General features: G+C 42.2%; 1 protein-coding gene across 2 annotated transcripts in view; it reads right to left on the reverse strand.

Annotated features, from left to right (window-relative positions):
* The window catches only part of LOC136862798 (facilitated trehalose transporter Tret1-2 homolog), a 742518-nt gene that overhangs the window by 522442 nt on the left and 195109 nt on the right, over positions 1-24967 (reverse strand). For both annotated transcript variants that reach the window (XM_067139054.2, XM_067139053.2), the window contains exon 2: positions 13243-13439. The gene's annotated coding sequence lies outside the window, so the exon portion shown is untranslated. The remainder of the gene's footprint in view (positions 1-13242; positions 13440-24967) is intronic.

The raw sequence follows: 24967 nt of genomic DNA on the forward strand, positions 1-24967 counted from the left end.
GACTAATATGCAGTACTTGCCAGAGTCATTTGTATTTTGTGACACTAACTGTGTGCACCCTGTGTGGGTTCAAACCCCACTGTCCGCAGCGTTGAAGATGGTTTTCCGTTGTTTCCCATTTTCATACCAGACAAATGCTGGGGCCAGTAGCGTAGCCAGGATTGGCCATTTGGGAGTTATAGTTACAAAATGATAATAGAACACAATGAAGGTGCTTGCGCGCATGCAAGACTTGCCACTATAAGGACACTGATACAAGTGAACTGTGTTGATATTCAGATTGCAGTACACTACAATATCTTACATTAAAATACAGAATAAAAGCAGTACGATCACGGTCAACAGTTGTGCAGCGAATGGCATATTCAGTTTATAATCTAAAATCCAACTTTCAAGGCTTCCTAGAAAATAAATTCAGTAGATCTGTTGGTTCTACAATTACGTCTCTGAATGTTTATTGTCAGTTTCTGTTTATTCTCTTTTTGTAAAATTTCTATGGGGGCGTGGTCTAAGCCCCAGAAACACCCCTTGTCTACGCCCCTGATACCACTCATTAGGGGATTTAACACAACTGCAACTACCGGTATCTATTCTTCTCTCTGCATATATAATTCAACTGTTAAGCTGATAGACCTTCACTTTAAGATAGGGATGAAAACTACTGCTTAGTAGTGAATACATTATTTATTTCTGTTTTGTTGTAATTTAAAACTTAACCAGTTATCAGATTATAGAACAAAACTGGTAGAATATTGAGTTATAAGATATCATATTTTAAACACATTTTCAAATTTTAACTGTCGCATACACAAATGCATTGGAAATTAATCTGGTTTTACTCTTGATGTAGGAAGAAATGTCAATTACTCATGTACCGGGCGGTACATCTCCACGCCGCGAATTCAAATATTGCGCCAGTTGAACCCTCTCTACAGGAGAAACTCTGAACTTTAAAATCTGTATTAAATCAAAGGTTTCTCGGAAGATGTCTCTACTGTAAATTTTGAAGTGTTCTGAACTATGTCTATTTCGATTTGTATTTGTTTGCTCTGTAGCAAGAAGTGTGGACATTCTCTTCTAGATGGCACTAATTAAGAACTATAATTGTGCACCCTAGTGCGAAGTGAAGGAACTGTTTTTTTGAAGAAATTAGGTATTCATAAGTTTGTTCTTTGTTAAATTTCTTTCAGTCATTTTTTGGGTAGGCAGTATAACCCTTCTCTTTCCGCCAGTTTTGAATTTAACCAATCAGTAATTTCTGTAATTAATTTTCCTCCAATCATAGCTTTCTTCCTCAGGTTTCCATGTGTAATTCCTTGTCTACCAATAAAGTTGAAGGGGTGTGTCTTTTTCATTCTTGAAAGGTCTCGAATTTTCCACGAGGGTATAAAAACTGCTGATTTTCTGGTCTCGGGGCCACTTCAGTAACATCTTTCGCAGTGTGTGAACATATATAGCAGGGGGCGGGAAGCGCCTCTTTCTCCAAGCAGCAGTTCATCTACAAGGTAATGGCCTGTTAACATCTTCATTTCTTGCTAGCTCAGCGGTTTAACTCTCGGGGAGGGTTCGAAACCTTTTGTAAGTAAACTACCCTTTTAAGATGTAGATTATTTTCTGTCTATCTATAAATTACAATCCGTAAAACGGGGATAGAGAGTGCTTCACCCTCTCGAACTCCCCTTCATTTTGAATTTGAGGTGACTATGTTTTCGTAACCGTTTTTCTCTTCCTTCTTAAAGTCTTAAACTTATTTGCCAACTAGTCACCTCCCTAGTATGGGATTAGCCCCTGTGTAACTGGCCGAGTGCCCCCCTAGGTTTTAAGAAGTTTCATGTAGGAGTGCAAGCTACGCCTCCAGTCAATTTGGATTTTTGGGCCATTTAATTAACCCAGAGTTTGTTTTCTTCATGTGAAGGCCCTGTAGGTTGGGTACAAGATACCCCTGTTTCTCTGTATGTGTGCCTTAAGGGCAGTTAGGAAAGAAGTTTGTTGTAGCCTTTGATAGGCTTGTAAAATTGAGAGCGGGTCTGCTCTTTCCCTCTTAACATCGTAATTAGGAGCAAGTGCTCCTTGTACTTACGGGTTTTCTGCCCTGTAGCTATTGTGGTGGTGAGCTGAGAGCTCAGAAATTAATCTTGGGGCTCGAAGCCCAAATCTTGCAGCAATTGTAATTTCTTAAATTGTTTTCCTACTACTTGGTACCTGTTACTCTGTTGTTGTTATCTGTTGATTTTGAAAAGAAAATATAACCTTTTTTAAAGTTTTAAATTAACTTTAATTTCGTAAGTTGAGACCTATTCCCGCCCGCACCTTCTTTCACCTCTAACTACCACGGATAACTCCGTAACAACTCATATGGACAAAATGTTTAATTACAGGAAAAGGTAATATCAGACAAGGGTATTTTTTTCATGGGTCCTATTTCCTTTTCTACATCTCTAACGCTGTCTTCATGGGTTTGGTCATCATGTGGCAGATGTTTCAATTTCAATTGAGCAAGACCATAATCTGATTTTACTTCACATGAAAGAGCATACCAGAATTTTGTAGTCAGAATAACAAATGTATGCCAAGGTACATGTAACTAATATTATTTCATACTTTCCCCTAAAGTTACCTGTATATATAAAGTCGTGTACAAATAACTGTATTCAAAAGAAATGACACAGAAGCCACTCAGATCATCAGTAAGGATTCAGGAAGAAAATAATTGTGAGAACTGCTGTATCTATTACCTATCTATTTACAAAATACTTCAAACATTGGACCAGACGTATTTTGTTTCAGGAATACTTACAGTCTAATTAAAAGCACATGCTCATTTCTATCTAAAGTAACTGCATAAATGTGGTCTTTCTGGCACTACGGATGAATAGAAAAATATTCTTAGAAACTAGAATTGTCACTGTTACCAACCATTTTAAAAGTACAATCAATGCATACTTTAAAGGAATAGGCTTGTATTTATGTATTAGAAATGTAAAACAACACTGCATCTACATATAGCCACACTGCATCTACACCAAGGATATTGGATATATGTCTTCCAATTAGCTTTCTTATGCCAGTGACGGTTTGTCTGTAATGCTGTCAGTTATTGTACCACTGGTGGTCAGTTTACGATTCAAAAACAGGCTTTTCCTCCTAGACTTCGATAGTATGGCCACTTCGTTTTGCAATGTCTTCACCTTCAATAACAATATTTCTATCTTCTTATCACACTCCTTCTGCATTTTCTTCATTTGTACACGAAGTTCGTATTCTACTCTAAAATGTTTAGCATTCATGTCAGTTATCATTTGATTCCTTATCAACAGGACAGCATCCTTTAGGCTAAGAAGTTTTTGCATATATGATATTTTCTCTTTAAGTAGCTTCAGGGGGTCTACACAGTTCAAATAATTGGTGAGATCTCGGCCAGTGGAGGTACAGTCTGTTGCACGTGCTGTGGAGGACCATTAGTGCCATCCCGTGTTGCTGAAGTCTAACGTACCGGTAATGTTGCGTCGTCTACTCGATTCAGACGTTTCCTCTTTCTCTTCTGGTTGTTGACATACTGATTTTTTGATGATAGATGGACCCCGTTCCTCTGTTTGAAAATTATTTTCTCTCGTTTGTATGACAACTTGCACATCCAACAAAGAAAAATCCCGTCTTTGCTGTCAAATGCACCTAGCTGCTTGCATTGTTCACAAGTCACCGGAGGACCACATTTGATCTCTGAGTTAGTGCACCGCTGGCATTTTGTACCAATAAATACTAAAAGTAAATGGCAATATTGCACACACAGGGCTTCCCGAATTTCTTCACTTTGCATTTACACATTTTTCATATGTCAATAAAACTCCTTTTCTTAATTTGTTAAAATTCTAGTCGGCAGTATGTATACATTACTACCGGATATTTGCTATGACATTCCTTGCACAAATGTAGTTTATCCGATAATTTGTCAAAAGGATGTTAGGAATAACATATCGAACACAAAAATTACAACGGCTTCTCCATTATAACCTGAAAATATATCAGGTAGTCCACATAAATTTTTCAGTAAGATGAGAGCGCCCAGATCGAGCATTCACGATTACGTAACCGATTTCTGTGTGTTTACTCACGATACCATCTGTTGCGTTCGGAATGATCTCTTTTCTTTCGGCTCCATGGCTAAATGGTTAGCGTGCTGGCCTTTGGTCACAGGGGTCGCGGGCTCGATTCCCGGCAGGGTCGGGAATTTTAACCAAGATTGGTTAATTTCGCCAACACAGGGGCTGGGTGAATGTGACGTCTTCATCATCATTTCATCCTCATCACGACGCGCAGGTCGCCTACGGGAGTCAAATCAAAAGACCTGCACCTGGCGAGCCGAACTTGTGCTCGGACACTCCCGGCACTAACAGCCATACGTCATTCCATTTCCTTTCTTTTATTTAAATATTTTATAGTTTGTATTCTTTAATTTGTTTATTCTCTGTAACTCAGTTTTGTGTATCTGTTCTGTAAAAATGTTGTGAACGATGGTATCTAAGGACATCTATTAAATGCGTTAATGTTTGATCGTTTCCTATTAATGTAATGAAACAAAACCATTGGTTACACTCGAATCAGATACATTCTGATCCCTAATACCGACTATTGACGATATACCGAGTGAAAAGAGCCGTAAGTGATTAGACTTCATTTAGGCACGCGAGTGTATTAATTTACCGGTTTATTTACAACATAATAGGTTAGATGTTTTAAAAGTATGTGTTTGTGTGTGTAGTTCGATTTGAAAATTTATTAGATAATATTCCTCATTTAGGATTGTTTATTATGGTACACTTGGCAATGCCAACTATCTGTGTGGCGCGATGCATTTTAATTTCAGCCAGTGACAGTGGCTGTTCCATGAGGGTAATGGAAAATAACTAAGTATTTATGATATATCATTATAAGAGTAGGCCTAAATATATTTCTATGACTTCCTAGCATTGGTAACGAACACATATTTCCCCTACAAGTAAAGCGAGTTAAGATTTGTATAATTTACACTTCTAAATAATGTAATTTATGCCGAGAGCTCTATAGTAAAGCATTACCTTTTCATTTCCACATTTTAACATTACTTTATTGATGACTTTATTATTGCCAGATGTCAGAAAGTTCCTCAAAATTACATGGATGGCGATGCAATCAACTGTACACTGGCACTTAAATTGTAAAAAGAATAAAAAAAAGAAACATCTCTATGATGACTGTTGCATGAATATGGTTTTGCACCGAATAAGTTAATAAACGCCATTACTTAAAGCCTTCTTGTATTACGGTAATTAGTCATAACACGACACATACTACCACCAATTTCCTTCTGAAGTACGATCTGTTTTCTGTAATCACATAAATTACAATATTTGCTTTACGTCGCACCGACACGGATAGGTCTTATGGCGACGATGGGAGAGGAATGGGCTAGGAGTGGGAAAGAAGTTGTCGTGGCCTTAATTAAGGTATGACAGCCCAAGCGTTTGCCTGTTGTGAAAATGGGAAACCAAGAAAAACCATCTTCAGGGATGCCGACAGTGGGGTTCTAACCCACTGTCTACCAATCACATAGCTTCATCAAATGAATAACATTAAGCGCCGTTGTATAAATACAATTTTATAGTGTCAGTAACACATTTGAGATGTGATAAGCCTCTTGGATGTAATACAATATATTGGGCTGCGATTTCGTGCCTTTTGAAAATCTCAAAGTACGGTATAACCAACATCGTCCAGACAGGAGGCTTCTGCAATATATTAGTAAGATTATTTTAACTGTGATCGCGTGAGTTCGCTGCGCGATGTGGGCCGTGTAGCCTTAAAGTTGCATTCGGATAATAGTGGGTTTGTACGCCACTGTATGCAGCCCTGAAGACGGTTTTCTATGGTTCGCTATTTTCACACCAAACAGCTGTTGGAGCTGTATCTTAATGGTCTCTTCCCTCCCAGTCCTCGTCCTGTAAAATCACTAGAAAAAATTCATGATTGTTTCATGAGGGTTGTTCTCTTGCTTAGGTTACTAGGTGCGTGAGGAATCTGCATGGTAGTTGACGGCCTCATGGTGAAATCTGTTGAATGTTCAATGTTCCATTGTACCTTAGGCCTGAAATGAATACCGCACGCCTGGCAATCCCCTACATTGTGGTATGATCCGGAAGACATACACATTAGTTGTCCGTGGACTGTGCTTGGTGGTATGTTTTTGCGAATAAACTCCCATGGCGCAGGCTTTGGCCTACCCAGCGACCGCTGCTCAGCCCGAAGGCCTGCATATTACGAGGTGACGCATGGTCAGAGTGACGAATCCTATTCTTAGTTTTCTACACCGGGAGTAGTGTACTTTTTTTTTGCTAGTTGCTTTACGTCGCACCGACACAGATAGGTCTTATGGCGACGATGGGATAGGAAAGGGCTAGGAGTGGGAAGGAGGCGGCCGTGGCCTTAATTAAGGTACAGCCCCAGCATTTGCCTGGTGTGAAAATGGGAAACCACGGAAAACCATTTTCAGGGCTGCCGACAGTGGGGTTCGAACCTACTATCTCCCGAATACTGGATACTGGCCGCACTTAAACGACTGCAGCTATCGAGCTCGGTGTAGTGTACTTTAGTATAATACATTTCTAAATATATTGTTTAATTTCAATGATGCAGGAGGCATTACAATTTCGGAAGCATGCCGCAGAAAGCTGTTAAGAAGCATAGCAACCTTGTCAGCAGCAAAACGAATACTGTTGTAGCACCGTACATTGTAAGTAAATATTTGATTGCATTCAAAAAGTTGTACTTATTGCATTCCTTGCACCTACTCATTCTTGAGAAAACGAACAAGTCTAAACATGTACAATAACGTCATCGCTGCAGCACGTGCTCACTCTTGCCTTCGCGATACATGTTCCATAGAGCTATGCCTTGACAGAGGAGGAGGTTATAACAGCCTATGTATAGCTGCCATCTTGTGCTGTAGCCTCTAAGCTAGGTTTCTTCAGGAGAGCCTGTGTACAGCCGCCATCTTGTGTAGTAGGCCTCCTTAGCCAGCTATCTCCATAAGAGCAGGAGCCATCTGGTCTATTCGAATAGAGTATAGCAGTTATCCTGCATAATAACCCTTGCCTCATTTCTCGAATTTCAGGCTGATCAAACTCATAGGTTATAAGTTACAAGTTGTGAGCCCCTGAGGCAGACCTCTAGTTAAGGTCTGTACAAATAGAGTATAGCAGTTATCTTGCGTAGTAGCCCTTGCCTTATTTCTCCCTATGCCTTTGCAAGAACAGATCAAGTTATAAAAAGTTGCTCCAGACACAACATAACAGGCTCATCATTAGACTACTTTTTCCTTATGCAATCATGTTCCCGACACAGCGTACGTACGTATTGGGCAGAAAAAATTTAGCCGTTTTGCTCTACGACGCACCCTTTACGAGATATTTAACATTTTGCATTTAAGCCCCAAATTTAATGAATCGAACCGGTGTTTCTAGCACAGCACGTTATACTCTATACCATAGCAAGAACAGACCGAGTTACGAAAACTTGCTCCAAGACACAACATAACAGGCTAAAACAGACCAAATGCCATAGGGCCTAAGTAGGAACCGAACCGTTGATCTCATCATTAAACTACTTTTTTCTTATGCTATCATGTTCCTGATACAGCGGACGTACGTATTAGGAAGAAAAATTTTGTCTGTTTTGCTCTACGACGCACCGTTTTCTAGATATTTAACATTTTGCATTTAAGCCCAAAATTTAATTAATCGAACCGTTGTTTCTAGCACGGCACGTTATACTCTCTACCACAGCAAGGCCTGATCAAGTTGCGAAAACTTTGCTCCAAGACACAACATAACAGGCTAAAACAGACCAAATGCCAAAGGGCCTAAGAAAAAACCAAGCCGTTGATCTCATAATTAGACTACTTTTTCCTTATATTATGATGTTCCTGATACAGCGAACCTGGGTTATGGCAGAAAAAAATTGTCCGTTTTGCTCTACAACGCACCGTTTTCAAGATATTTAACATTTTGCATTTAAGCCCTAAATTTAATAAATCGAACCGTTGTTTCTAGCACGGCACGTTAGCATCTAAGCTAGCTTTCTTCATAAGAGCAGCAGCCATCTTTCGTAAGCGCCCTTAAGGCGTCTCATCAGGAGCTGTGTATAGCCGCCATCTTGTGGCCGCCATCTTGCGCAAGCGTCCTTAGGGAGTCTCATAAGAGTCTATATATAGCAGCCATCTTGCGTCCACCATCTTGCGCAAGCACCCTTAAGGCGTCTCATAAGGAGCCGTGTTTAGTCGCCATCTTTTGCAATTGGCATCAGGAAGGGCATCCGGCCGTAAAACTGAGGTTAGGCTCCTCCATGAGGTTAGGATTGCTGTCTTGTGCGTCAAAAGTTAGGTTAAGCCTCTCCAAGATAGCGGATGTGAGGTTAGACTCGCGTCAGAAGGGCATCCAGCCGTAAAGCTGAGGTTAGGCCCCTCCATGAGGTTAGGCTAGCTATTTTACGGATAAAAAGTTAGGTAAGCCCCTCCAAGATGGCGGATTTGAGGTTAGGCTCACGCTCTTAACCAGCATAGCAATGCGGTGGAGGCCTCTGTGGAGGGACCTGCGGTGGCGGACGTGGCCTCTCCCGGGAGCCTGTGGTGGAGGAGGAGGAGGCCTTTGCGGAGGGCCTGTAGTGGCGGTGACGTCCGAACCATCCACTTATACTACTCTCACGTCTTATCAGAAGGGCGAAAATGCTCATCTTCCTCCTCCTCCTTATCCACCTGGCAAAAGGGCAAAAGGGCAAAAGTGCTCCTCATTCTCCTCCTCCTCTCCCTCCTCATAGACATGGTAGCGTACGACTGCCTCCTACTCCTCCTCCTGAGTGCAAATTTAACCTAACAGGTACGGATTCAACTCCAACCTTAACCTCACAGGCCCTGGATTCGACCCTACGTGTTAGGAGGAGGAAGAGAAAGTCTAAGTCTATGAGGAGGAGGAATACGTTGTCATACGCTACTAGGTTTACGAGTTGGAGGAGGAGGATATTTGGATAGATGTGATAGGGAAGTATAGACTTCTTCCTCTTTATTCTCTCCTCCTCATAGACCTAGAAGTGCTTAGAGCTGAACTTGAAACAAGATGCTGACATGGAGCTAGAAAGATGGTGTAAGATTTAATACTTGTGCTTTATTCATAGAGACATATCGGCTACACATTGTACTGATAGGGCTAGGGAGATGGTGTAAGGCTTAGTACATGTGCTTTATTGATAGGGACATAACTTTAGAAAGCTACTTCAACTTCTTGAAGCTGAGCGGCTGTAGAGTGAAATATGTTAGCGTGTGAGCTGATGCGTAACGTGCTATTGGTTTTTGGTGTTTGGAACACTGAATTTTTTTATTGTAACATTTCGAGTTTATAGATTTGAACTCTAGAGACTTTCAATTGTTTACTGTAATGTTGACATCACTTACAGATTAAAACTTTGTGTTCAGAACCGAAAAAAAATGTTTGCGCTTTACACGACTGGGAATGGAACGCAGAGCTCTTCCCTTTGGACTGCTGAGTATTATGCTAAATAAATGACTGCACATTGAAAGCGTGCGTTAAATGAAAAGGACACTCAACGTTCGAGCTACAAGAAATTTAAAAATCGTCGATCCGAATAACGATCGTGGGGTCTACTCTTAGGCTGCTACCACCTGATCACAGTCTCGTTACGCGGATGTGGGTTGCTGGAGTTTGACGACTTTCCTGAGCCAACCTTCGCCCCCTAAGGCTGGCTAATATTCGTTTCCCTGACTGGTATATTTCTCGTCTGTCTTCACAATTCCGACGATTCCATTAGCTGACAGGTCTTCGAGGTACCCGATGGTTCAAGCGTTGTTCCGTTGCCTCGTTCACTGGGTTCCGTTTTGCTTCATAGAAACTTCCTACGGCTTCGAGGAAATCTGTCAGGGACTTATCGTCCTGTGACCGTGGAGTTTCGTCCACTTCCTGGCGGGGTGTCCTAGTTTGTAATCTCGATGTCTGCTTCGCGCCCTCGAATCCAACGCGTGGCCGAGAGCGTCTCCTAGGGTCTTGTGGCAGGTGACGCGAAGGGCCTGTTGAGTATCTGGATCACGTATTCCTTCTATGAAGGTCTGCCTAGCGAGCTGTTCGAGGATCTCTTCTGGTGCTGATGGGTAGGCCAAGTCGACCAGAAGGGTGACATCTGCCTCGAATTCTTGGAGTGTTCCCGTACTCTTCAAAGTTCTGGTTCGAAACTGTGTCTGGCAGGCCTGTTGGAGGTCGCGATCTCCGTAACGGGCGTCCATAAATAGGGGAACTGTGGGTGTCCTGCACCACCTCGTCAGCATTTTTTTGCTGAGTCATCACCCGAGGTCATTGACCCCGAGACGTCATGACCACGTGACAGTGACGTCATCACCACGTGCTCTTGTTTGTACACAAGGCTACGTGCTTTTTTGACAGCTATCATCTGCCATCCTTAAACAAAAACGCATCGCTAACCTCAGTGCCGCCATCTTGACTTGGCTAAACCTCACTGTTGCTAACTTAGGCACGTAGTGGCGGGCAATATGAAAAATTCCACGTGCTCTTTTTTGTAAAAAAGCCATGTGCTTTTCTGACAGCCACGTGCTTGTTTGACAGCTGTCATCGGCCATCTTTAAACAAAAACGCATCGCTAACCTCAGTGCTGCTATCTTGACGGGGCTAAACCTCACTGTTGCTACCTTATGCATGTGGGAGCGGGCAATTTGAAAAATTCTACGTGCTCTTGTTTTTAAACAATGCCACGTGCTTTTTGACAGCTGTCATCCGCCATCTTTAAACAACAACGCATCGCTAACTTTAGTGCTGCTATCTTGACGGCACTAAACCTCATAGCTGCTACCTTAGGCACGTGGTGGCGGGCAATTTGAAAAAATCTACGTGCTCTTGTTTGTAAACAAAACCACGTGCTTTTCGACAGCTGACAGCAGCCATCTTTAAACAACAGAGCACCGTGCTGCCATCTTTACGTCACTAAACCTCATCCTTAGATACGTAGTGGCGGGCAACTTGAAATTCTACGTGCTTTTTTGACAGCTGTCATCCGCCATCTTTAATCAACAACGCATCGTGCTGCTATCTTTACAGCACTAAACTTCATCCTTAGGCACGTGTTGGCGGGCAATTTGAAATCCCACGTGCTTTTTGACAACTGTCAGCCGCTATCTTAACTACATGCACATGGTTTACTGCTATCTTGACGGAAGTAAACTTTATACCTGCCCTTCTCAACTTACTACGATCATAGTTATAAAGCAAGCTGCCCTCCTCAGCATACTTACCGAGCTGCTTTTCTGAACATATCCTCCTCCTCCTCTGTCAAGGCATAGCTCTATCGAACATGCGATGACGTCATTGTGCATGTTTAGACTTGCAGATCACAAAATAAGTGATTGAAACATAACAAGACTAGAATCAAACACTGTACTCGGTGTCGTTAACTTCAACATGCGTTCAGAACATTGTCTGATGTGTTCAGAACACTAAATAAGTGATTAAAACATAACGCGACTAGAATAGAACACGATACACGATACAACATGTGTTCAGAACATGTCAGGGGAACCTTTGTTCTAAGAAGATGGATTCGAACAGAGAAAAAAATACTAGAATTCTGAACAACTTGTTCAGGATAGTGGCTGTTATAACGTCCTCCTCCTCTTCCCGCTCGGTTAAGGCATATCTCTATCGAACATACAACGCGATCTTATGCATAAGGCTCCTCCTCCGCCTCCTCCTCCTCTGTCAAGGCTTAGCTCTATCGAACAAGTTTCAACCTGCATCGCGAAGGCAAGAGTGTGCACGTGCTGCAGCAATGACGTCATCAGAGTTGTGCATGTTTAGACTTGCAGATCACAAAAGAAGTGATTGAAACATAACAAGACAAGAATCAAACAATGTACTCGATGTCGTTAACTTCATCATGCGTTTAGAACATTGTTTGATGTGTTCAATCACTAAATAAGTGATTCAAACATAACAAGACTAGAATCGAACAATGTACTCGATGTTGTTAGTTACAACATGTCAGGGGATACCTTTGTTCTAAGGTAGATGTTATGGAGACGATGGGACAGGAAATTGCTACGGGTGAGAAGGAAGTGACCGTGGCTTTAATTAAGGTACATCCCCAGCATTTTCCTGGTGTGAGAATGGGAAACCACGGAAAACCATGTTCAGGGCTGCCGACAGTGGTGTTCGTACCCACTATCTCCCGAATGCAAGCTCACAGTTTTGATGTGTTAGTGCGACCTTAAACCAGTAGCAAAACATCAATCCCATTATACCATAAGGCTGCTACCCTCAGATCATAGTCTCGGTACACGGGCCTGAGCTGCTGGGGCTTGAAGAATATCTTGAGTCAACGTTCACCCCGTAAGGCTGGCTAATTTATTGTCGCTTCCCTGACCGGCGTGTTTCTCAGGCGTCCTGACGTCAGCTAGTAGCTCTCGTCTTAGACGGTCTTCGCAATTCCGACTTATGTGGCCCCTGTTACCACAATTCCATCAGGTGACAGATCCTCGAGTCATCCGCTGGCTCGAGGGTCGTTCCGTTGCCTCGTTCTCTGGGTTCTGCTTGGCTTCATAGAGCCTTCCTACGGATTCAAGGATGTCCGTCAGTGACTTACCATCCTGTGGCCACGGAGTCGCACACTAGTCTGTAGTCTCGTTGCCTTCTTCACGGCCTCGGAATCCAATGTGGGGCCGAAAGCGTATCTTGGGTATCTGCGTCGCGTAGTTCGTCTATGAAAGTTTCGATGAACTTTTCTGGTGCTGACGGGTGGGCCACGCGAATGAGACAGGCAACATCTATCTCGAAATCTTGGGGCATCCCCATACTCCTCTGAGTTCTGGTCCGAAGTAGGCCTATTGGAGATGACGATCTCTGTGGAGCGCATTCTGGCAACGCCTGTAGAACGTTAACTAACTGCGTTCCTCTCACAGCCACGACGAGGGCTATAGCTTCGTCTCATTCGCTCCAACTGTTAGGAGAATAGCTTCCTCGAACTGCTGCACAGAGACGTAACGAATATGTTACGGTCCCGCCTGCAGAAAGCGAAGTTGGCCCCAGAAAGAAATTGTATAAAACGTCTCAAAAACACACACATTTGTCAGCAGAAGATACCAGCAAAACTGTAATGCAGTCTACAGCATTTCCCTTTAATGATATACAAAAGACTTACCTACTGTAAGGTCGGTGGGCTGAGTGGCTCAGACAGTTGAGGCGCTGGTCTTCTGACCCCAACTTGGGAGGTTCGATCCTGGCTCAGTCCAGTGGCATCTGAAGATGCTCAAATACATCAACCTCTTGTCGGTAGATTTACTGGCACGTAAAAAACTCCTGCGGGACTAAATTCCTGCACCTCGGCGTCTCCGAAAACTGTAAAAGAAATTAGCGGGACCCAATGCCAATAACATTATTATTATTACTGTAAGGTCAAACAACTAATCAATAGATTTGATTTTAAAAATGAAATATTTTGCAGGGATTGAGGTAGAACATCTACTTCTATATTTTTTCTATATTTTTTTGCAAGTTGCTGTACGTCGCACCGACACAGATATGTCTTATAGCGACGATGGAAAGGCCTAGGAGTGGGAAGGAAGCGTCCGTGGCCTTAATTAAGGTACAGCCCCAGCATTTGCTTTGTGTGAAAATGGAAACCACGGAAAACCATCTTCAGGGCTGCCGGCAGTGGCGTTCGAACCCACTATCTCCCGAGTACTGGATACGGGCCACACTTAAGCGACTGAAGCTATCGAGCTCGGTCTCTACAATTTCAAAAACTCTACTGTACTCATATCATAATCTAATGAAACTGGACCTGCGGCGCGCTTTCTGGGATGCAGTGGCATTGATGATATCACTGCCATAAATTGAAGCGTCGTCATGGGAAAGGTAGTAAGTAAAACAATAAGAAGTCAACTGGCACAGTAGATTAGTTTCTACGATTTGCGCAAGACGGGACCTGTGTTAAGACCACCAGGTTTGACACTGAGAAGGTAGTACGCCAGCGCGTGCCTCTGGTGGAATTAGGTACATTTGCCATTTGTTGAAATTCAACTGCGTGTAAACCTTGTTTATAGCTATTATACTTCATCATAGTGATACTTCACCTGCCAGATTGCCTCCGAAACCTATTCCATTCAAAATGGTAAGTCCTTATTGCCAGCATCTTGACATGACTTTCATACTAGTTACTTGTTTTTTTTTTTCAAAAAATAGGTACTACGTGAGGCCAACAATGGTTCCAGAAGTAAATGCGGAAATAATGAGAGAGGCTAAATATTTTCACTCGCATCCGGGAGATAGTGGGTTCGAACCCCACTGTTGGCAGCCCTGAAGATGGTTTTCCGTGGTTTCCCATTTTCACACCGGGCAAATGCTGGGGCTGTACCTTAATTAAGGCCACGGCCGCTTCCTTCCCATTCCTAGGCCTTTCCAGCCCCATCGTCGCCATAAGACCTATCTGTGTCGGTGCGACGTAAAGCAAAATAGCATAAGAATAATAATATATTTTCGACTATTTCATGTTATCATAATGACGCCTGGGGATTTCCGTGACTTCGTGATGGGAAGCAAGATATATTGAAATAATCAACGCCTTAATATTAGCACTGTGAGCTGGATAAGATTTCAAGAGCCGAACTTCCCTCAGTCATGACAAGGCAATCATTCAACGCGTCAGAACCGTGGAAGCAGCACAACATCCTCAAAAGAGGACGGTCCTATCATGCGATCAACAACACACAGACCGTACAACCACTTGGAAGGAGACTAACAATCAGCGAACCGAAAAAAGACTTATTGGCTATGCTGAATTTCTCGGATGATAAATATAATTTGTTTTATAGTGAAATTTCCGCTTGAAACATACATGTCAACTGACACAGTGATCTTTCACAACGTATTTTATCGCACAATTTGTGACTGAATCATAATTAGCATAAACTTGTGTGCTAAAGTGATAAATTGGTTACTCCTTGATTTTAAATGATTTATTTCAGTAACATCTACTTCAGAAAGTTGGGAAAACCATTTTTTTCTTCTCCTGTAAGATTCATATTTTATTACTTACTACCTTTCCCATGTCAATGTCTCAATTAATCTAGTCCTTTAACATTCGATGCTAAGGAGGCTGAGTTCACGGAGTCTGTCATGGGTCATACAGTTTCATGGATAATTCATTGTACATTCTAGTTTTCAAAACGATCATTCAACCGAAGAAACAATAACAGGAAGAGTTACAAACATGCAAACGCCTGAATTACCTACTACTAATTAGTATCTTTTTAAAGTCAGCTAAAAGGGTTGTCAGGACTTGTTCCTTTTTTGGTGTGTTTTGTGAGAGAGCGTGCCACTCGTGTAACGGGAGATAGCTGTGCTAGATTTAAATAATAATAATAATAATAATAATAATAATAATAATAATAATAATAATAATAATAATAATAATAATAATACTTGCCTGCCCACTAGTCCCGTTTCCTGATACTGGATTGGGGATGAGGTGAGATGAAATTATATGGCATTTTTTACGGTCGGATGCCCTTCTTGACGCCAGTCCCAGTTGAGGAGATAATGGAGATGAAATTAACGATATCGAATAAGTGGAAGGATTCAGCTATGTCATATGAATATTATCTGTCCAGGCATTTGCCTACAAGTGAAAATGGGATACCAGAGAAAATCATTCTTGGGACAGCCGACGATGGGGTTCGAACCCACTTGCCTACAGAATGTAAAGCCTGACTCCATATCCGTAGCGCGATAACACGCGCGGCCACCCCGCTCGATAATAATAATAATAATAATAATAATAATAATAATAATAATAATAATAATAATAATAATAATAATAATAATAATAATAATAATAATAATAATGCAGTAGAACACCGCTTAACCGAACTTCGCTTAACCAAAACCCGGCTTAACCGAAATGCTCTGGGAAAATGGTATTTTAATATTTTGTTTTTACCCTGTCGTTTTTAGCCGTCGATATTAGTAATTCTCTTGCTATACGTGCTGAGAGCTACTGGGCAAACCCTATTTTTATATTATGACTTATGCCAGAATGCACGTGTAGCCTAAAACAAAACAGTTTCTTTTCCTCTACTTCGTTCTGTGATGCATTTTTCTCGAACAAGCATTAAATATTATTATTATTATTATTATTATTATTATTATTATTATTATTATTATTATTATTATTATTATTATTATTATTATTACTGTATTATTTGACATGAATATTATGCAGACGACTCCGACTTTGACAATAGCAGTTCTGAGAATCGAGTTGCAGCAGATGATGGATTTAATGCATTGGAGGTAAGATTGATTTCGAATTTTTATTAAAATACAGTAGGCTACCACACGCTTTAATTACACTACTGTAATAAAATTACTGTATACAGTATTCACTTCAGAAGTAACAAAAATTGTTTCATTATTTCAGATTGCTTTGCACTTTGTTGAGCAAAGCAATAAATCTACAGCAGCTGATGTACGGTACTGTTGGTTAAACGGTGGCGCGACATAGCTGCACGACAGCGCTGCACCAAGACAATTCAGAAGAAAATCACTGATTTTATACAATGAGTGACTTTATTTAAACATGTTAATGTTAATATACAGTATGCACCTTTGCTTAACAAACTTTATGCATTTTTATTTCAACATTTAACTTTCGAAAATACAGTATTTGCCATGTGTCATCCGAAAAAACGCGTCAACCGAAGTGGCTCCGCCCCCTTTATTTCGGATAACCGGCGTTCTACTGTAATAATAGCTGCAGCCAGATGCAACAACCTGAAGTTCCACTACGGTACATACGAAGTGTAAAAACTTTCTTCAACCCATCTATACAAAATCAATTTATTTATTTATATTTTTCTGTGGTGAAAGTTTGTGAGCCTCGTTAAATCCTAGGCTTGCTGCAGTGCAGGTCCTAACGTTACGCCACTGCTGCTGCAGGTACGTATTTGATGGCACCTTCCTGTCGAACTTTGACGTCTTCACCCTACGTTCAGAACTCTGTTCAACAGTCTGTGCTAATTTAATAATCAGGCACCCTACGTCCACTAGTCTGTTGAACAGTCTGTGCTGAGTTAATAGTGAAGTGACCCTATGTCCGTGGCACGTAAGTAATCACGTACCCTATGTGCAGTAGCATGTTGTACAGTCCGTGCTAAGTTAATAGTGAGGATCCCTATATTCAGTAGTATGTGGAACAGTCCGTGCTTTGTTAATAATTAGGTATCCTACGTTCAGTAGTTTGTTGAAATGTCGGTGCTTAGCTAATAGTGAGGTGCCCTACTTTCAATAGTCTGTTGAACAGTCCGTGCTTTGTTAATAATTAGGTATCCTACGTTCAGTAGTTTGTTGAAATGTCGGTGCTTAGCTAATAGTGAGGTGCCCTACTTTCAATAGTCTGTTGAACAGTCCGTGCTTTGTTAATAATTAGGTATCCTACGTTCAGTAGTTTGTTGAAATGTCGGTGCTTAGCTAATAGTGAGGTGCCCTACTTTCAGTAGTCTGTTGAACAGTCCGTGCTTTGTTAATAATTAGGTATCCTACGTTCAGTAGTTTTTTGAAACGTCCGTGCTTAATTAATTGTGAGGTTCCATATATTCAGTAGTCTGTTGAACAGTCCGTGCTTTTGTTAATAATTAGGCATCCTACGTTCAGTAGTTTGTTGAAATGTCGGTGCTTAGCTAATAGTGAGGTGCCCTACTTTCAGTAGTCTGTTGAACAGTCCGTGCTTTGTTAATAATTAGGTATCCTACGTTCAGTAGTTTGTTGAAATGTCGGTGCTTAGCTAATAGTGAGGTGCCCTACTTTCAGTAGTCTGTTGAACAGTCCGTGCTTTGTTAATAATTAGGTATCCTACGTTCAGTAGTTTGTTGAAATGTCGGTGCTTAGCTAATAGTGAGGTGCCCTACTTTCAGTAGTCTGTTGAACAGTCCGTGCTTTGTTAATAATTAGGTATCCTACGTTCAGTAGTTTGTTGAAATGTCGGTGCTTAGCTAATAGTGAGGTGCCCTACTTTCAGTAGTCTGTTGAACAGTCCGTGCTTTGTTAATAATTAGGTATCCTACGTTCAGTAGTTTGTTGAAATGTCGGTGCTTAGCTAATAGTGAGGTGCCCTACTTTCAATAGTCTGTTGAACAGTCCGTGCTTTGTTAATAATTAGGCATCCTACGTTCAGTAGTTTGTTGAAATGTCGGTGCTTAGCTAATAGTGAGGTTCCATATATTCAGTAGTCTGTTGAACAGTCCGTGCTTTTGTTAATAATTAGGTATCCTACGTTCAGTAGTTTGTTGAAACGTCCGTGCTTAATTAATTGTGAGGTTCCATATATTCAGTAGTCTGTTGAACAGTCCGTGCTTTTGTTAATAATTAGGCATCCTACGTTCAGTAGTTTGTTGAAATGTCGGTGCTTAGCTAATAGTGAGGTTCTCTATATTCAGTAGTCTGTTGAACAGTCCGTGCTTTTGTTAATAATTAGGTATCCTACGTTCAGTAGTTTGTTGAAATGTCGGTGCTTAGCTAATAGTGAGGTTCTCTATATTCAGTAGTCTGTTGAACAGTCCGTGCTTTTGTTAATAATTAGGCATCCTACGTTCAGTAGTTTGTTGAAATGTCGGTGCTTAGCTAATAGTGAGGTTCTCTATATTCAGTAGTCTGTTGAACAGTCCGTGCTTTTGTTAATAATTAGGTATCCTACGTTCAGTAGTCTGTTGAACTGTCTATGCGAAGATAACAGTGAGCTACCCTGTGTTCGGTAGCATGCTGAACAGTCTACGCTTAGTTAATGGTGAGGTATCGTATGCTTAGTAGTCTGTTGAATAGGCCCTGCTATGTTCATAGTGAGGTATTCTACTCTCAGCCTGTACAACAGACTACAGTATATAGGGAACTCCACTATTAACTCACAGTCTGTGCTAAGTTAAATGTGCTGAACCGTACGTTAAGTAGTCTGTTGAATAGTCTGTGCTAAGTTAAATGTGCTGAACCGTACGTTAAGTAGTCTGTTGAATAGTCTGTGCTAAGTTAAATGTGCTGAACCGTACGTTAAGTAGTCTGTTGAATAGTCTGTGCTAAGTTAAATGTGCTGAACCGTACGTTAAGTAGTCTGTTGAATAGTCTGTGCTAAGTTGAAAATGAGGTACCCTCCTTTCAGTAGTCTGTTGAACAGTCTGTTCTAAGTTAATAGTGAGGTACCTACATTCAGTACCATGTTGAAACCGAGCGAGTTGGCCGTGAGGTTAGGGTCGCATAGCTGTGAGCTTGCATTTCGGGACATAGTGGGTACGAACCCCACTGTCGGCAGCTATAAAGACAGTTTTCAGTGTATTCCCATTTTCACACCAGGCAAATTCTTGGGCTGTACTTTAATTAAGGTCACGGCCGCGTCATTCCCACTCCTAGCCCTTCCCTATCCCATCGTCGCCATAAGACCTGTCTGTGTCGGTGTAACGTAAAGCAAATAAAAACAGTCTGTTGAACTGTCTGTGCTACCTACGTTCAGTTGTCTGTTGAACAGTCCGCGATAACTTTATAGCAGGGTACCTGTGTTCAGTAGTTGAAGAGTCAGTGCGACACCCTATGTTCTGAAGTCTGCTGAACAGTTTGTGTTAGGCTAGCTCTGAGGTGCCCAGTGTTCAGTACACAAAATTATAGATATACTTTGTAGTACACTTCGTGCCTGCACCTTAACTATCCTTGGACGTGTAAGATATTTTGTAGAAGAAAGTGCGTTTTTTAAGAGGGAAGTTGGATGTCCTTTTCTACGCATTCCCTTTCCATCCATTACCATTTGTATTAAACCTTGTGTATTACAGTCACGTAGTTATGAACTAATTGAAAACAAGAAATATTATTTTCTAAACGTTCCTTTCGGCAGTCAGTGTCCTAAACAACTCCTACAATTAACGCCGGATGATGTTATCGCTTCGTTACCACTTTAGTACGGCTATAAATCAAACTGTGAGTGGCGGTCCTAATAGCTTAGCTTTTATGTCCTGAAAATTAAGTGGTTAGTGCTTACCTTGATGACGGTTATTTATAGTTCGTCTCAAAAGTGAAATTATGTGCACTTGTTTTGTCGTCACTGTAATTGACTAACAATGTGCGAGAAGCAAGTAACATGATATGGGGAGTGAAGTAAGTTACCGAATATCTTTTCTTTTATTAACATTTTGGCATTTGGTCGGTAAGACCATGCTGCCAGCTCTGTAGATTTATAAAACAAGAAGGACCGGACGAGTTGGTCGTGCGGTTAGAGGTGCACGGCTGTGAGCTTGCATCCGGGAGATAGTGGGTTCGAATCCCAGTGTCGGCAGCCCTGAAGATATTTTTCAGTGGTTTCTCATTTTCACACCAGGAAAATGCTAGAGCTGTACCTTAATTAAGGCCACGGACGCTTCCTTCCACCTCCTAGCCCTTTCCTGTCCCATCGTCGCCATAAGACCTATCTGTGTCGGTGCGACGTAAAGCATTTTGCAAAAAAAGAGAAAAAAAGAACTAGGGTTGGATGAGAACAATGTAAATACAGACTATAGAACAAACGTATCACAATGTTAAATTGGGTTCACTGGCGGCTATTGCTTGATATATACGGATGTCATAGCTGCTTAACTACTATGAAGCGGAAGTGGGAAGTGGAACTTTGAGTTGTATAAGCGTTTGATATAAATTGGTTACTTGTGGTTTGTATCTAGTGCATCCTAAAATTGTATGGTTGAGGTCTGCTTCTTGATTGGGGTCAGAGGGCAAGTTGAGTTGTTGCCCAGTAATTTGACCATTCTTTGTAAGCCGGTTCCTTGATGTGGCTTTGGAAGTCCGTGTATGGTAGTGGTAGTGCTTGGAACTGGCCTTCTGTAATGCTCTGCTTTGCCAGTTGGTCTACTGTCTCACTGTGTACAATTCCGGTGTGGCCTTTGTTATCCACATAAGATGAACTTCTTTCCCGTTTTCCTTAGCTTGGTATATACTACATGGGATGCCCATGATGTATTTATTCGAACGCGTGTTCCTGCATGGTTGTTCTAGTTTTTGAAGTGCACTCTCGGAGTCCATGAGAATGTGTATTCTGCTGAAGTGCTGGACGCCGTACGTTATGGCTGAGTTAATGGCAAGTATTTCAGCGGTGAATATTGAATCATCATCATCAAAATAATTATTTCATTCCCTCACCTCAGACGAGGAGGGGCGGGCCATCAGCTCAACTAAGGAGCTCTTCGGCCATAGAGAAGGAAGAAAACAGAGAAAGGGAGATTAGTTTAGAGGGTATGTGTCGTACATACCAGAGAAAGGAGATAGTTTGTGAACTGGCGCCGGGAGACCGGGACAGCAAGGCGGGACCCAGGGGAGACACGCAAAGCACCCCACAGAAGCGAACCGCCGCGAACACCAAAGGGAAAGGAGACGAGAAATTTATTTGTTGTAGTAACGTATCTCGGGCGCGTAATTCGAAATAGACAATGTTACATAGTGCTACAGAAGTATATTACATATATTGTGCTGGAACAATGAGTGGGGTCGGTAGAAAGTTGGAGGAAGGATTAGGGTAGTATGGAGATAGGAAGTAATAGAGGGTTGTGGTCATGTTAGTGATGGAAGTAGCGAGTAAACGAAGAAGGTCCCAGATCGGGAGGGGCGGTAGGAAAAAATTGGGTTGTGAAGCGGGGACGTTAATAGTTGGCGGTGATGGGATGGGTGCCGGGACCGGAGGGGGGCGAGGAGAGGGGGTGGTAGAAGAAGAACGACCATGACGGGGCGGGGAGCGGGTATGTTCCACTCTGTAAGACCTTCCGCGGAGACGGACGCCAGTGGTGATCAGCCGGTCGACGTCGGTGGTAGGCGAGAGCTGAAGGCGGACCATGAATGTTGGGCCGTGGTCGTTGAAGATCCGGAACGCTCGACGGGCCGGGACACCTTCCAGTTGAAGTTCATGGAGGATATCTTGTTCTGTGATGGCCGGGTCAATGCCACGAAAGACACAGCTCAGAGACGATGGGAGTTGCCGCGCTGTGTCGTCGGATGATGGTCCTTGATGAGCTGGTGGAGCCTGAGAGGTGGTAGTCTGGGGATTGGCAGGGGATTGCAAGGGACTCGAAAAAGAGAGAGGGAGGGAGGTGGTGGAAGTAGACATTATAGGAGAAGAGTGGCTAGACGTGGTAATGACGGTCGAAGTAGGCAAGGGAGTGGAGGCAGAAGTGGTGAAGGTAGGAGTAGTGTTGGTAGACGTAACGGAGGTGGGAGGTGGGGGGGGGGACGGTATGTTGCGAGAAGAACGGGGTTGAACAGTGAGGGGGGGTCAGGAAGGTAGCGCAGGTCATGTAAAAGACTCTCTGGAGTATGCACCACTTCATGGAGTCTGCCGGAGATTAGGGCACCACTGGTGATGAAACGAGCCACTTCACCTTGCTCTCGGAAGAAGGCCAGGACATCCGGTGAAGTTTGACCAGACGACTTGTCTTGGAGCCGGACAACTTCCCATATCCCGATGCAGGCACGGTGAAGTTCAAGACAGATGAATTGGTCCGAGAAGGTAGTGTCCACGCCTTTAATGAGACAGGTGTACATGGTGGAGGGGGGAGGCGACAGCCAACGAGGCGTCTGCCCGTTAGATTATTCTTGGGCCGACTGAGCTGCAGCAGAGAAGAGCGCCACCCAGCCGAAAAAATCGCGGACATGCGACGTACGAAGAGGATGAATATTGAAGCTTCGTTGGGAAGAGAGAAAATTTTGCAAGTGTTGAGTGCAGGGCAGTAGTAGGCATAACCGACTCCTTCGGCCTTAGACCAATCTGTGTATATTTGAGTATAACTGCCCCAAAATGCAGCGATGAAATTTGTTACTTTTTCGTTGATATTTGTATTGCAGATTATAAAATCTGGAAGATGAAATGTGGATGGCTGAAATACTGAAAGTTCATACCTCTGTCGAAATACTGGAAGCGATGTATCTTGAAGAGTAATGGCTATAATGTACTGTAGTTTCTTGATGCTTTTGACCAATAGAGGTGTCCGTAGTCTTCTGTTTGTTCCTCTGTCACACAGTGGAAGGAGGTGGCGCAGTTTACATGTTAGAGGGTGGCTAGTTATGGACGAGCGTTGCAGAAGAAGGTTGTTGGCAAGCAGATCTCGTCTTATCTGAAGGGGCATTTCTTTAGCCTCTACCAGTAGTGCGTTAGTAGGATGTGAATTCATGGCTCCGAGACATATTCTGAGTGCGCGAAACTGTAGGATATCTAGTTTTCGAAGAACATACTGCGGTGCGTTGCCGAAAAAGATGCAACCGCAATCTAGTACATACCGTATTAACGGTCTATATAATAGTAGAACAGATGGGTCAGATCCCCACCATATTCGATATAATGCTCTGATAATGTTTAACGTTCGGCCCACTTTAGTCGCCAGGTACTCAACGTGGGTTCTCCATGTAAGTTTACTATCGAGGTATAAGCCTAGTATCTTGGCTGAAGTACGTAAGGGGAAGGAATATGGCCCATGATGTACATATGGCGATGTTGACTGGAGTTTATTTCGAGTGAAGACAATAATAGATGATTTTGTTGGGGATAAATTAAGACCTGTTTGAAATGTCCAGGTTTGGAGTTTCCGTGCAGCGTCGTCTAGCCATGAACATGTTATCCAAAGAGACTGAGATGATGCGTAGATACATACAGTATGTACCTATTCTATTCGTACGGGCTGTTTGTTTTAGTACTTCAACGTACTGCCAGAAAATAATAAACTGAAAAGGAATTTAATCACTCAACATACATTCAACAAAGCCTTCAGAAAAGATATATCTACTGTATCTGTCTGCAATCATGTTAACCAAACATACAGCTTCTAATAAAGAAAAGCGCGCCCATAATCTTGTGTCATTCCTATTCGTACAAGCAAACTGCACACTTGAAATAAACAAACAAATAAAGGGTTCCTGGAACATGTTAGTATCTACTGGAATGTTCCTAAGACTTTTTAATTGCCTGACATCGTCGCCGCATAGAATACACTAATTTCTTGCACATCTCGGGGCTGATATTCTGCCATTCCTGAAGAATCACACTTTTACGTTCCTCCTCCGTACGCATACGTTGCCTGCGGTGATTCCTCTTCAATGTAGCCCAAATATGTTCAATGGAGTTTTAATCCGGAGACTGGGAAGATGTTCTAAGCTGCTTAGGAATGTTCCAGATCAACCATGTCTTTTTAATATCGGCAGTGTGTTTTGGTTGATTATTATGCTGGAATGTATAAACAGGTGCTATCACCACATTTTCAGCACTCTGCTTCACGTTTGCCCACGGGATTGCAGTATAGCCCTCCTTGTTCTTTATTCCGTCGATGAAATGTATGTTACGCACATCTTTGTCTGACATATAGCCCCAAAACATTACAGACCCACCACCGTATTTTACGGTTGGGAGTGTATTCGCCCCATCATTGTCCGTACCAAATTTTCTCCATATTCTTTGGATGCTATCTGACCCAAGGAAGGTTTTTGTTGTCTCATCAGACCAGATAACATCTTTCCAGAATTCTTTCTCCTCATTTATATGTTCCTTAGCGAATGCTAGTCTAAGCCGTCTGTTTTTTCTACTTGCATATGGCATTTCCGAGGGATTCTTCCATAGTACCCATGCCGATATAGGATCCGGCGGATGGTGGAGTTGCTGATATTCTTTCCAGTTCGTTCCTCCGTGAGTTGTCTCAATAATGGTGCACTTAATTTGGAATCTGTCTTTATCAACCGAACAACAAATCGTTCTTCCTTTTCACTTTAACACTTTCTCCTGGGTTTTCTTGGCTTGTTCTTAACAGTGCCTTTGTATTTAAGTTTATCAACCACATATTGCACCGTAGAATGTGTTCTTTTGACTAGCT

Source organism: Anabrus simplex, chromosome 2, assembly GCF_040414725.1.
Source record: "Anabrus simplex isolate iqAnaSimp1 chromosome 2, ASM4041472v1, whole genome shotgun sequence".
In the NCBI taxonomy this organism is placed as follows: Eukaryota; Metazoa; Arthropoda; class Insecta; order Orthoptera; family Tettigoniidae; genus Anabrus; species Anabrus simplex.